Source organism: Mus caroli, unplaced genomic scaffold, assembly GCF_978045245.1.
Source record: "Mus caroli unplaced genomic scaffold, Mus_caroli_1 scaffold_16, whole genome shotgun sequence".
Lineage (NCBI taxonomy): Eukaryota > Metazoa > Chordata > Mammalia > Rodentia > Muridae > Mus > Mus caroli.
Window position 1 is genome coordinate 59609775 of NW_028227271.1, and position 14983 is coordinate 59624757.

General features: G+C 41.4%; 1 pseudogene across 7 annotated transcripts in view; it reads right to left on the reverse strand.

Annotated features, from left to right (window-relative positions):
• Positions 1-14983, reverse strand: part of LOC110310532 (nonsense-mediated mRNA decay factor SMG5 pseudogene) — a 132261-nt pseudogene that overhangs the window by 38307 nt on the left and 78971 nt on the right. For 2 of the 7 annotated variants that reach the window (XR_003834980.2, XR_003834979.2), the window contains exon 2: positions 6864-6906. The exons of the other annotated variants lie outside the window; for them this stretch is intronic. The product of XR_003834980.2 is annotated as a nonsense-mediated mRNA decay factor SMG5 pseudogene, transcript variant X3 (transcript). The remainder of the gene's footprint in view (positions 1-6863; positions 6907-14983) is intronic. 7 annotated transcript variants of the gene reach the window in all.

A 14983-nucleotide genomic window follows, 5' to 3' on the forward strand; every position in this document is an offset into this window, starting at 1 on the left:
TTAATTTCTTTCTTCAGAGACTTCAAGTTCTTGTCATACAGATCTTTCACTTCCTTAGTTAGAGTCACGCCAAGGTATTTTATATTATTGTGACTATTGAGAAGGGTGTTGTTTCCCTAATTTCTTTCTCAGCCTGTTTATCCTTTGTGTAGAGAAAGGCCATTGACTTGAGTTAATTTTATATCCAGCTAATTCACTGAAGCTGTTTACCAGGCTTAGTTTAGGAGTTCTCTGGTGGAATTTTTAGGGTCACTTATATATACTATCATATCATCTGCAAAAAGGGATATTTTGACTTCTTCCTTTCCAATTTGTATCCCCTTGATCTCCTTTTGTTGTCTAATTGCTCTGACTAGGACTTCAAGTACAATGTTGAATAGGTAGGGCGAGAGTGGACAGCCTTGTCTAGTCCCTGATTTTACAGGGATTGCTTCCAGCTTCTCACCATTTACTTTGATGTTGGCTACTGGTTTGCTGTAGATTGCTTTTATCATGTTTAGGTATGGGCCTTGAATTCCTGATCTTTCCAAGACTTTTATCATGAATGAGTGTTTGATTTTGTCAAATGCTTTCTCAGCATCTAACAAGATGATCTTGTGCAACCATCCTTGCATCCCTGGGATGAAACCTACTTGGTCAGGATGGATGATTGTTTTGATGTGTTCTTGGATTCAGTTAGCGAGAACTTTATTGAGGATTTTTTGCATCGATATTCATAAGGGAAATTGGTCTGAAGTTCTCTATCTTTGTTGGGTCTTTTTGTGGTTTAGGTATCTGAGTAATTGTGGCTTCATAGAATGAGTTGGGTTGAGTACCTTCCGTTTTTTTTTTTTTTTTTTTTTTTTTGTGGAATAGTTTGTGAAGAACTGGAATTAGATCTTCTTTGAAGGTCTGATAGAACTCTGCACTAAACCCATCTGGTCCTGGGCTTTTTTTGGTTGGGAGACTATTAATGACTGCTTCTATTACTTTAGGGGATATAGGACTGTTTAGATCATTAACCTGATCTTGATTTAGCTTTGGTACCTGGTACCTGTCTAGAAACTTGTCCATTTCATCCAGGTTCTCCAGTTATGTTGAGTATAGCCTTTTGTAGAAGGATCTGATGGTGTTTTGGATTTCCTCAGATTCTGTTGTTATGTCTCCCTTTTCATTTCTGATTTTGTTAATTAGGATGCTTTCCCTGTGCCCTCTAGTGAGTCTGGCTAAGGGTTTATCTATCTTGTTGATTTTCTCAAAGAACCAGCTCCTTGATTGGTTGATTTTTTTTTAATCGTTCTTCTTGTTTCCACTTGGTTGATTTCACCCCTGAGTTTGATTATTTCCTGCCTTCTACTCTTATTGGGTGAATTTGCTTTCTTTTGTTCTAGAGCTTTTAGGTGTGTTGTCAAGCTGCTAATGTGTGCTCTCTCTAGATTCTTTTTGGAGGCACTCAGAGCTATGAGTTTTCCTCTTAGGAATGCTTTCATTGTGTCCCATAAGTTTGGGTATGTTGTGGCTTCATTTTCATTAAACTCCAAAAAGTCCTTAATTTCTTTCTTTATTCCTTCCTTGACCAAGTTATCATTGAGAAGAGTGTTGTTCAGTTTCCACTTGAATGTTGGCTTTCTATTATTTATTTTGTTATTGAAGATCAGCCTTAGTCCATGGTGATCTGATAGGATGCATGGGACAATTTCAATATTTTTGTATATGTTGAGGCTTGTTTTGTGACCAATTATGTGGTCAATTTTGGAGAAGGTACCATGGGGTGCTGAGAAGAAGGTATATCCTTTTGTTTTAGGATAAAATGTTCTGTAGATATCTGTTAAGTCCATTTGTTTCATAACTTATGTTAGTTTCACTGTGTCCCTGTTTAGTTTCTGTTTCCATGATCTGTCCATTGGTGAAAGTGGTGTGTTGAAGTCTCCCACTATTATTGTGTGAGGTGCAATGTGTGATTTGAGCTTTACTAAAGTTTCTTTAATTAATGTGGCTGCCCTTGTATTTGGAGCATATATATTCAGAATTGATAGTTCCTCTTGGAGGATTTTACCTTTGATGAGTATGAAGTGCCCCTCCTTGTCTTTTTTGATTATTTTGTGTTGGAAGTCGATTTTGTTAGGTATTATAATGGCTACTCCAGCTTGTTTCTTCATACCATTTGCTTGGAAAATTGTTTTCCAGCCTTTCATTCTGAGGTAGTGTCTGTCTTTTTCCCTGAGATGGGTTTCCTGTAAGCAGCAGAATGTTGGGTCCTCTTTGTGTAGCCAGTCTGTTAGTCTATGTCTTTTTATTGGGGAATTGAGTCCATTGATATTAAGAGATATTAAGGAAAAGTAATTGTTGCTTCCTGTTATTTTTGTTGTTAAAGTTGGCATTCTGTTCTTGTGGCTGTCCTCTTTTAGGTTTGTTGAGGGATTACCTTCTTGTTTTTTCTAGGGCATGGTTCCCGTCCTTGTATTGGTATTTTTCTGTTATTATCCTTTGAAGGGCTGGATTCATGGAAAGATAATGGGTGAATTTGGTTTTGCCGTGGAATACTTTGGTTTCTCCATCTATGGTAATTGAGAGTTTGGTTGGATATAGTAGCCTGGGCTAGAATTTGTGTTCTCTTAGTGTCTGTATAACATCTGTCCAGGCCCTTCTGGCTTTCATAGTCTCTGGTGAAAAATCTGGTGTAATTCTGAAAGGCTTGCCTTTATATGTTACTTGGCCTTTTTCCCTTACTGCTTTTAGTATCCTATCTTTATTTAGTGTATTTGTTGTTCTGATTATTATGTGTCGGGAGGAATTTCTTTTCTGGTCCAGTCTATTTGGTGTTCTGTAGGCTTCTTGTATGTTCATTGGCATCTCTTTCTTTAGATTTGGGAAGTTTTCTTCAATAATTTTTTTGAAGATGTTTGCTGGTCCTTTGAGTTGAAAATCTTCATTCTCATCCACTCCTATTATCCATAGGTTTGGTCTTCTCATTGTGTCCTGGATTTCCTGGATGTTTTGAGTTAGGATCTTTTTGCATTTTCCATTTTTTTTGATTGTTGTGCCGATGTTCTCTATGGAATCTTCTGCACCTGAGATTCTCTCTTCCATCTCTTGTATTCTGTTGCTGAGGCTCGTATCTATGGTTCCAGATTTCTTTCCTAGGGTTTCTATCTCCAGCGTTGCCTCACTTTGGGTTTTCTTTACTGTGTCTACTTCCCTTTTTAGGTCTTGGATGGTTTTATTCAATTCAATCACCTGTTTGGTCTGGTTTTCCTGCAATTCTTTAAGGGATTTTTGTGTTTCCTCTTTAATGTTTTCTACCTGTTTGGTTATGTTTTCCTGCAATTCTTTAAGGGATTTTTGTGTTTCCTCTTTAATGTCTTCTACTTGTTTAGCAGTGTTCTCCTGTGTTTCTTTAAGTGAGTTATTAAGGTCCTTCTTGATGTCCTCTACTATCATCATGAGATATGCTTTTAAATCCAGGTCTAGCTTTTCAGGTGTGTTGGGGTGCCCTGGACTGGGCGAAGTCGGAGTGCTGGGTTCTGATGATGGTGAGTGGTCCTGGTTTCTGTTAGTAAGATTCTTATGTTTACCTTTCGCCATCTGGTAATCTCTGGAGTTAGTTGTTATAGTTGTCTCTGTTTAGAGATTGTTCCTCTGGTGATTTTGTTACCCTCTATGAGCAGACCTGGGAGACTAGCTCTCTCCTCTGAGTTTCAGTGGTCAGGGCAGTCTCTGCAGGCAAGGTCTCCTCTTTCAGGAAGGTGCACTGTTATCTGGTGTTTGGACCTCCTCCTGGCAGAAGATGAAGGCCCAAAACAGGATCTTTCCCAGAAGCTGTGTTGCTTTGGCCTGTCACAGAAGCCGTTGTTTCAGTAGTCCACACTCTCACCTGTGTAGACTACTTTCCGTGGAGTCCCAGAAACAAGGTGGCTCCCGAGGAACCTGAGGCAGAAGCCTCTCAGGCCTGGCGGACACCTGTGCTCTGACCAGGAAGGTGGCTTGTTGTCTGGAGCCGAAAATGGTGCCACCTCAGAGGCTCTGTGGCTCTCACCTGTCCCAGAGACTGCTGGCCTCTGTATTCCACACTCTCAACTGTGCAGACTGCCCTCCGCAGAGTCCCGTAACCAAGCTGGCTCCCGTGGAACCTGAGGCAGAAGCCTCTCAGGCAGGGCGGACACCTGTGCTCTGACCAGGAAAGTGGCCGGTTGTCTGGAGCCGAAAATGGCCTAAAAGGAAATTTTTATGTGCATGTATGTCTCTACACACCTGTGTCCTCCAGTCTTCAATTTCTTATATAATTTGCTATGGATTTGGGGGTTTTATTATTTTAATATTTTGACTTTTCTTAATGATGCTAGTCTTTTCTTTTTTAAGCTTTAATATCTGACAAGAACTTAAAGTCCCTGAAGAAAGAAATTAAAGAGGATATCAGAAGATGAAAAGATCTCCCATGCTCATGGATAATTAGGATTAACACAATGAAAATGACCACCTTACCAAAAGCAATCTACAGATTCAAAGCACCCCTTATCAAAATTTCAACAGAACTTCTTATAGACCTTAAAAGAGCAATTCTCAACTCCATATGGAAAAACAAAAAGCCCAGGATAGCCAAAACTATCCTGAACAATAAAAGAGCTTCTGGGGGAATCACCATACCTGACATCAAGCTGTACTACAGAGCAATAGTGACAAAAACTGTCTGGCATTTATAGAAAGACAGACAGGCTGATCAATAGAATCTAATCGAAGACTCAGAAATAAACCCACATACCTATGAACATTTGATTTTTGACAAAGAAGGCAAAACTATAAATGGAAAAAAAAAGAAAGCATGTTTAACAAAATGGTGCTGGTCTAACTGGCAGTCTGCATGCAGAAGAATCCACATAGATCCATATTTATCATCCTGCATAAAACTCAAGTCCAAGTGGATCAAGGACCTTAACATAAAACCAAATACAACAAATCTCATACAAGAGAATGTGGGAAATAGCCTTGGGCATATTGGTACAGTAGACAATATTCTTGAGCAGAACACCAATGGCTCAGGTTCTAAGATCAATAATTGGTAAATGGGACCTAATGAAACTGAAAATTTTCTGTAAGGCAAAGGACACTGTCAATTGGAAAAACAGCAGCCCACAGATTGAGAAAGGATCTTCACCTACCCTAAATCTGACAGAGAGCTAATATACAACTAATTTTTCTAATTTAACCCCCAAATTAGATAAGAGTTCTATGGTCTGTTACCCATTTGAAGAGGCTTGTGGATCTCTCATCTCCACAAAAGGCAAGTGATGGACCCTTCTGTTGTGGGGTATTCACCAAAGCAAACTGCTCAGACGTGGGTTTATGCCAAGAGGAAGTTTTTATTAGCCATTCGGCAACTTCACTGGGTGTTCTGAATCCCAGTATAGCTCAGACCCTTTCTCAGGGTGAGCTTTAAGCACAAAATCTATGTCTTCAGTTGACATACTTCAGTTAACAAGAACTGTTAGCCAGAAAAGAACTGCAGAAGCCAAAATGCACAGTTAGTACATTGAGAAGCTTTCCCATAATTATGTTCTTTGATAGGTCTTTGTATAGGCTTTGTCTTCATCCTTGCCTTGGCAGGTGGCTTTATAGCTTGCATGGCACTGTCATCATGGAGTCAGCTGTGCTAAGGTCTGGGAACCTACTAGGATCTGGGGCCCAATAAACCTGTTAAACTGGCTATTGACATGAGCTACTAGTCATTACTCTTACCTGTACTGTAGTTCCTGAGTATTCCACAAAAGCTCTCCCACTGCACCAAAACCTTCTTTAAAAAAATAACATGTGTGTATGTGTATGGGGTTGGGAGGGCAGGGGAGGGAATTTATGGTGTTCAAACATCCAACATACTTCAACTCTCTGCCTTCGTGAAAACACAGCCAAGAAAGTTTTTAGAGGCCAAAATCAGGTCTTGCCTTTTCTCTGCTCAAAAAACATCAAATGCCTTTTATTGTATTCAAGTTTAGGTAAAAATCATTGAGATGGCACACAAGGTCCTCATAATCTGTTCACTTATAAATCTTGGTCCCACAATGATACCTTTTCAGCTTGCCATTGCTGTCTCTTCTGCCATGAGTCACCTAGCTACCTTAACATGAGAAGCAAGAGCCTAAGTCAGGCCTTTGCAGCAGCCTTTCATGCTGCACTGCTGAGTGATACTCTATCTGGATCTGAATGTGGTTCACTCTCTCCATTCCTTCGTCTCATGAGGACAGTTCTTCTTTATCCACATCACATAAAAATCACAGCCTGTCCCATCACTGCCTCCTCTCTCATTATGTCCTTCCATAGCAAATTACTGTCTGGCCACCTCCATTTGCACATCTGCAATCTTAGTCTGTCCATGAAAACCAACCTAAGGAATGGCATCTCCTGAGACTCTTTCATTTCTGAAATCCTCCAAATTGACTATGCACCACCTCACTTACATTTGGTAGTGATGCTCACTTTCTGTTAAGTTTAAGCAACAGTGTTTTTAGCTGCTATATTTTTACTTTCCTTTTTGTTGTTTTGTTTCCTTGACAATAAATCTATATACTCCCTGTAGCAAAAATTGCTTTTTATTGGTTTTTTTGGTTGGTTGATTTTTAAGCAGGGACTCGCTTTCTAGTAATGGTTCGCCTAAAATTGTCTCTGTTGACCAGGCTAGTCTTGAAGTCACAGAGAACTAGCAGCTTCTGCCTAGGATTAAAGATATGCCAAACACATTTGGCCCAAAACAATAGTTCTTTTGTATAGTCTTTTATAATTCCAAAGACAAATGTATTTTTATTTCAATAAATAGTATAAGGGGTGAACAGTAATAGTAATTACCACTAGATGTGTAATTAGCAAGGAGCCTGTGGATAGCATAATATCGTCACCTTGTGCAGATGAGATTCAGGTAGCCCACACACGTCCTGAAGCCTGTCTGGGATGGAGAATAAGAATCAAAGCCTTTTAAAGTCCACAGTTCACAATCTATTCCTCTAACACTGTCCCAAATTAATTATTTCCATTTGTTAAGCATCTACTATGGGTCTGGGTATGCCTGGCACTTCACAGGTTAGTTCACACTCAGAAAAACACAGTTGGCAAATAGTATCAGTTTTGCTTTATGAATGAGAAAACCATAGCTCAGGGGGTTCTACCACCTGACTAAGGAAGAACTCTCCAGGAACGGAAGCCATGGATGCTCAACTCAACTGCACAATTGCACTCACTGTGTATGTGCTGCCTGGCAGCTCAAAGACCTGTTTAAATAACATGCTATGCACTGAGGTTGCTGAGCTTTGTCAGAGTTCACAGAGTCCTTCTTCTGTGAGATTATAATCACAAAAGCTGCTTCACCTGGAGGCAGCCCCTCCCTTTAGCCTTCTTTCATGGACTGGTGTTAAACTTCAATATCAAGAGAAAAGAATTGACAGGTGACAAGGAAAGGGGTTTCCCCAACCCCTTTGGTTCTGGCAGGGTTTAGGTTATCTTAGCATGTCTTTTCTTCTCTCATTTGCCTATATTTCTGTGAAAGAAACCAAGATTATGAAAAAGATGGAGAAAGCTAAAGAGGTGACCATTCCTCTATGCCTTAATTACCTATAGATTTAAAAAAAAATGGCAGCCCTTTGCTCCCAGTGTGTCCCTCAGCAGTGTGACTGACCTAACAGAAGCTTTCTAAAGACTGATTTTTTAAAAAATCATTAAGCATTCATTTTAAAATGTCATAATAAATAATAATAATGTTTACATATGTATACATGTATGTTTAATCCTTGAAATTGTCATACATATATATGTATGAATATGATAAAATTCACTTCTCACTCTCACTCCAAATCCCACCAGTACTCCACAACATATTTCCCTCCCAGCTTCAAGTCCTCTTTTTATAATTTTTATTATTTATTTATATTTTCTTGCTGTGTCCAGTCGTTGCTGCCCATATGTGCAAGGGTTTGGGATCCTGCATTGGGGCCACACTCCAAAAGAAAAGTAACCATCTTCACAGATGAGCACTCTCAGCCAATTATTTTCAGCACGTTGAATGATGATACATCTCTGCATTAACCACACCCACTGCCGTAAGAAGTTTCTCTGATCAAGGATGATCAATCACAAATCAATGGGTATAAACATATATATTTATAAGGCAATATGATTATAAGACCACTTAGAAAAAACACCAATAGTTTCTCCCCTAGAGCCTTTAAATCCCCTAGCCAGGGATTTGACAATCTTTAAAGTATATGAATTTCTGTCTATGGAACAGGTCTCAAATTAATTCAAATAAGTAGTTGGTTACTCCTATATGCAGTCTTGCCACTATTGCAGTGGATACATAATGACTGGCAGGTTAGTATTATAACATACAGGGTGCATACCTGGGTGGGACCATTTATGTCTTTTATCCTTTAGCAGCCTGCACAGCAGCCTCCAACCTTTGTATGATAAGAGTAAGGAGAGTTTTCCTGTCAGTTTAAGACTGGTTTCTTTGTGTGCCGTAACTAAAGCATGTGGTGTCTTCAGCAATAGGTGTTATCATTTAGTTATGGTGCACAATCAAGAGCAATGGTAATAAATAGCCTGACATGATCTGGGTGACTCTTGTGCATTTCTAACTCACAGGGAGTTAACATTTACCAGACACTGAGATTTTCATATAATAGACCGTCATGTCTGAAACCAGATTTCTTATTTGTTCACATATATATATATATATATTTCAAACCCCATATGTGTGTGTGTATATATATACATACATATATATATAGAGAGAGAGATAATGATATACATATTATATATATACTATGCATATATATCTATTTCTTTAAATTGGCTTTCATCTAGTAAGGTTTCATAAGGCCTCTCCATAAAGTCTTTTTTTTTTTTTTTTTTTTTTTTTGCGGGGCGGGGGGGAGAGTGGGTTTTTCGAGACAGGGTTTCTCTGTATAGCCCTGGCTGTCCTGGAACTTATGCTTTTGTGTGCCTGTGGCATCCGGGAACAAAATTCAAATTCTACACTTAAGAATCCAGAGTCCAGTCTTCAGAAGAAGACTTTGAAAATAGATAAAATAAACTAATAATAAACGAGGAGGATTTGCTGAGGAGAATAATGACTCCGGGAAGAATCGGGAGCCCGAGCCAAGCTCCCCAGCACAATCCTGAATTGCATGGCTGTCAGTCAAGCCCTTGATTCCCCTGTGCAATAGATCAGCAAAGCCAGCAGCTCCATCTCCAGCATCTGTACTTACACCCTGCTGGGCTTTGCTTGTGCGGTTGCTTTGTTTGCTGGGTCTTTGGGTGGGTGAGTTTGCTCTGCTTTGCTTTATTTCAAAGAAAAACTTCAGTTCTGAACTTTGATCCTTATGCAGCCAATGCTTTGATAATATCAGAGGCCAAATATGTCTTATCAGTGTAGACAAAGCCCTAAGGTTTCTAGCATGTTCTGTCTGCTCCTTCCCACCACCACTCCGCCCAGCCTGCATGTTAAAGACCTGAACTGAGAGCCTAAGTCTTTCTGAGCTTTTCTGTCTTCTGAAGCTTGATCCCCACCTCCAGCACCAAGGAGTTATGAAAAACGTCTTTAATTCAAGAAAATACTTTGTGCAATTTTAGTATCTGCATTATGACTTCTTGTGACCGATTTTCACAGAAAGAAGTAGGGCTTCTCAAAATTACATCTGTAAACACAGGGACAGTGGGGGGTATGGAGGGGAAGACTGAGAAAATGAGCCTATAATAAGTGGAGAAGGGAGGGGCAAGGAGGGAAGGAATAAAACCTGGGGTTTTCTGGTTGTTTTTGTTTCCTGCAGCTGGATGACGGTATATTTTTGTTGTTTACTTCTGCCATCTAGTGGTTACTATAGAGTAATGCCTAAATCAGAGTGGTCTAAATTGAACACCTTTTTCATTATTTTTATTTAAAATTTTTCAGACACGTACACATGTATTTTATCATGTTCAGCCCTCTCTTCCCTCTCTGATATTCCTTGGATCCTCCATTCATGCCATTCTTAACAAAAACCGCTTCTAATTTTATTTTTGTAACGTTTTTAAAACTGATTAAGTCCAACTGGTATTATCCAGTATTTATCTTTGCAACAAGTCCTGCGCCTTGTGAAACTATGCCGGGGCCAAACAAACACAGAAGTGGATGCTCACTGTCAGCTATTGGATGGATCACAGGGCTCCCAATGGAGAAGCTATAGAAAGTACCCAAGGAGCTAAAGGGATCTGCAACCCTATAGTTGGAACAACATGATGAACTAACCAGTACCCCGGAGCTCTTGTCTCTAGCTGCATATGTATCGAAAGATGGCCTAGTCGGCCATCACTGGAAAGAGAGGCCCATTGGACTTGCAAACTTTATATGCCCCAATACAGGGGAATGCCAGGGCCAAAAGAATGGGAATGGGTGGGTAGGGAAGTGGGGGGGGGGTGGTATGGGGGACTTTTGGGATAGCATTGGAAATGTAATTGAGGAAAATACGTAATAAAAAAAAAGAGAGAGAGAAAAAAAAAAAAAAAACAAGTCCTGCGCCATTCTGTCTGTGACTGATCCATGTTTGTCATTGTCAACAGGAAGCCATATCTTGACAACAAAGACGAATTTGGAGAAGTCACAGATTTCTCTCAGCCAGCATCATTCACTGGGTAAAGTATCTCGTATTTAAAATTCTACTGGGTCAACCAATTGCTTTTTCTAAATATTGAATATGCATTTTAACTGCTAATTGTATCCTCAAAGCAAAACAATTGAACAAAGCAATAAAATAGAACTATAGTTTCTGAGTATTTTAGCTAAAAATCAAAAATACATGTACTGCCCTTTTTTAAAAGTTATATATAACATCACACATATGTTATATAGTCATTTGTATCAATTTTTTAAGTTTCACTTTAAATAACTTATTTTAAAATTGAGAAAAAATAAAATAGGAAATATTTTTAGAGAAGGTTACACTTGACACATGGTTGACAATGCAGTAAAGGACAATAGTACACAGGTAGAAGAATTTGTTGACTCAAAGATCTCCAGGCAGACTCAAAAAGTCCTGCTATGTAGCTCAGTCTTGCTAGGAACTTGCAGTTTTCCTGCCTATAGTCCTCTCTGTTTGGGATTGCAGGCATGCACTGCAATGCCTATGTAATTTCAAAACCTTTCCCTGGGGGCGAGGAGGGGGGAATCTCCCCATGATCACCATCTGGTTCTGCTGAAAACTCAGCAATGTAGAGCAGGGTGCAGTGTTTCACAGTGCTGTGCAGCAGGGTGCAGTGTTTCACAGTGCTGTGCAGCAGGGTGCAGTGTTTCACAGTGCTGTGCAGCAGGGTGCTGTGTTTCACAGTGCTGTGCAGCGGGGTGCAGTGTTTCACAGTGCTGTGCAGCAGGGTGCAGTGTTTCACAGTGCTGTGCAGCGGGGTGCAGTGTTTCACAGTGCTGTGCAGCAGGGTGCAGTGTTTCACAGTGCTGTGCAGCAGGGTGCAGTGTTTCACAGTGCTGTGCAGCAGGGTGCAGTGTTTCCACAGTGCTGTGCAGCAGGGTGCAGTGTTTCACAGTGCTGTGCAGCAGGGTGCAGTGTTTCACAGTGCTGTGCAGCGGGGTGCAGTGTTTCACAGTGCTGTGCAGCAGGGTGCAGTGTTTCACAGTGCTGTGAAGCAGGGTGCAGTGTTTCACAGTGCTGTGCAGCGGGGTGCAGTGTTTCCACAGTGCTGTGCAGCAGGGTGCAGTGTTTCACAGTGCTGTGCAGCGGGGTGCAGTGTTTCACAGTGCTGTGCAGCGGGGTGCAGTGTTTCACAGTGCTGTGCAGCAGGGTGCAGTGTTTCACAGTGCTATGCAGCAGGGTGCAGTGTTTCACAGTGCTGTGCAGCAGGGTGCAGTGTTTCACAGTGCTGTGCAGCAGGGTGCAGTGTTTCACAGTGCTGTGCAGCAGGGTGCAGTGTTTCACAGTGCTGTGCAGCAGGGTGCAGTGTTTCACAGTGCTGTGAAGCAGAGTGCAGTGTTTCACAGTGCTGTGAAGCAGGGTGCAGTGTTGCAAGTTGCTGGGTTTCAGAATGCAAGTGCAGGGTGAGTGTTAAAGGGTGAAGTGTTGCAGGATGCAGTGTTACAGGAATCTGTGTTGCAGGGTGCTGTGTTGGAGGATACAGAGTTTCAGGGTGCTGTGCTTCAGGGTGCAGAGTTGCAGGGTGCTGTGTTATAGAGTGCAGTGTTGCAGGACGCTGTGTTTCAGTGTGCAATGTAGCAGCATGCTGTGCTGCAGGGCAATGTGTTCCAGAGTGCTATGTTGCAGGGCACATTATGGCAAGGTAGTGTCTCAGGGTGCTGTTTCAGAGGCCAAGTTTCAGGGTGCTGTGTTGTGAGGTCCAGTCTTGAAAAGTGCTGTGTTCCATGGTGATGTGTTCCATGGTGATGTGTTCCATGGTGATGTGTTGCAGGATGCAGTGTTGCAGGGTGCAGTGTTGCAGGGTGCAGTGTTACAGAGTATTGTGTTATAGGGTGTAGATTTTCAAGGTCCTGTGTTGCAGGATGTTGTGTTCCATGGAACTGTGTTGCAGGGTAATGTGTTGTAGGATGCTGTGTTGCAGAGTGCTGTGTTGCAGGGTGCAGGGTTGTAGGGTGGTGTGTTACAAGGTAATGTGTTACAAGGTGCAGAGTTTCAGGGTGCTGTGTTTCAGGGTGCAGAATGCAGGATGTGGTGTTGTAGGGTGCAGTGTTGCAGGAAGGCATGTTACAGGGTGCCAAGTTACAGGGTGTTTGTTGCAGGGCGTTTAGAGCTGCAAGGTGATGTGTTGTGGGTTATGTGCTTCAGGATGCTGTTTTACAGAGTGCTCTCTTGCAGCATCAAGTGTGTAGGATACAGTGCTGTAGGGTGCTGTGTTGCAAAGGGTCGGGTCACATAGTGTAAGTATTGTAGGTTACAGTAATGCAAAATGCTGTCTTGAAGAGTGCTGTCTTGCAGTGTGCAAGGTTCAGGGTTGCAGCATGTGGTGTTACAGCATGCAGTGTTGCAGTATTTCAGCATGCAGTGTTGAAGTGTGCAGTTTTTCAATGCGCCATGTTGTGGGGTGCAGTGTTCTAGGATGGTGTGTTGAAGGGTGCTATGTTACAGGGTGATGTGTTGCAATGTGCAGAGTTGCAGGGTGCTACATTGCAGGGAGATGTGAAGCAGGGTGTTGTGTTCAAGGTTCATAATGCAGGGTGTGATATTTTAGAGTGCAGTTTTGCAAGGAGGTATGTTACAGGGGCCATGTTACAGGATGCCATGTTACAAGATGCCATGTTACAGGGTGAAGTGCTGTAGTCTGTTTTGTTTCAGGGTGCAGAGGTGCAAGGAGATGTGCTGCAGTGTGATGTGTTGCAGGATGCTGTGTCACTGAGTGCTGCCTTGCAGAGTCCTGTCTGAAAGCATGCAGTGTGCAAGGTGTAGTGTTACAGGGTGCAGTGTTGTAGGGTACTTTCTTGCAAAGAGTCATGTCATATGATGCAATATTGTAGGTTACAGTGTTGCAAAATGCTGTCTTACAGAGTGCTGTCTTGCAGCATGCAACGTGCAGGGTACAGGGTTGCAGCATGTGGTGTTACAGCATGCAGTGTTACAGCAAGCAGTGTTGCAGTGTGCAGTTTTGCTGGGTGCCATGCAGCAGAGTGCAGTTTCACAGAGTGCTGCCTTGAAGGGTGCTGTGTTGCAGGGTGCAGTGTTGGCAGGTTGCTGTGTTGCTGTTTCCAACTTACTGTGAATACCACAGTGCACTGCAGAAGTTGGTAAAGGATCAGGAACAGATCTAACTGTGGATAAGAATTGCACACCTACCTGCAGTGAGAAGTCTGCACTTTAAAATCAGAAATAATGCTTCTTTGTGTTAAAGGAGAAAAGAAAATACAAGGAAAGCTCTGTGTAAGAAGTAATAAGCTACACACATGGCTGGCTTTCTGGAAGAGAAATTTGCAATAGTAATAAAATAGACCCAGGTTTAGACATACAGATGACAAGCCCAAAGTTGAGAAGTGGCAAGCAAAAGCAGAAAAGTTCGGATATGTTTTGAAAAATAGAAAAGTAAGCAGACAAGCGTTGACCTGGATCTTCAAAAATCCCAAGGAAACCTTTTTAATGTAACTCACACATATAGATATATCTGTATTTTCTAGTATAAAAGAAACAGTTATTGACTTCCTGGAGTCCCCAGATAGGTAAGATGGGAAAAGTAGGCTTGTGTAACAAGGTCCTCTGTTCATATTTTCACCACCAACCAGATTTCTCCAAGGACTGCTTCCCAATTCTATGCTGGGCATCATGTCATTTGTCCTTTTCTGCCTTTCTTCCATCCAGTTCCAACTCTCTGAGCTACCTGTGTTCAACCACTACTGCTCCCTCTATACTATTTGTTTTTCCCAAGGACCTTGCAGCCAGCAACTTTTCTACCTGCATACTATTACCCTTTGTTTCATCTCTTTTCAGTTAGCAGTATGAGAGTTACACTAGTCCAAGTTTAATGTGAACCTGAAATGAGAACATTATTCAAGCTCTGTGCTTTTAAACTTGTAGCAATGGAGAGAAGAAAATGTCTACTTATTGCCAGGAATTCCTCACTTCAGTTTCAATGAGCCACATGCACTTAAAACCTATGAACCTTCAGCTGATTGCCCTTTGGTCCAACAGGACCTGGCATATGTTGTTATGCTAGTCACCCTGCAACTGGATGACTTTTCCATGTCCTGGATCCCTGACTGCACGACGACTGCAGGCAAATTTCATTTTAAATGTCTTTACTAGTTTTGTTTTATTGGGCTCGTCCATGGCCATCATCCTTTGAACAGCAGTCATGGTCTCCTGCCATTTCCAAATCTAACGTCATACCTCTCACCCAACATTCTACTTTTGTTCCATCAAATAAAGTATTTTTATAAAGATGATTACACAATTATTTTTGCATGTCTGTTTGTTTATTATCCATGTTCTTTTCCTAGAAGAAAACTAAGGCATAACATTATGTGCTCTGAAAGCATGTTTAT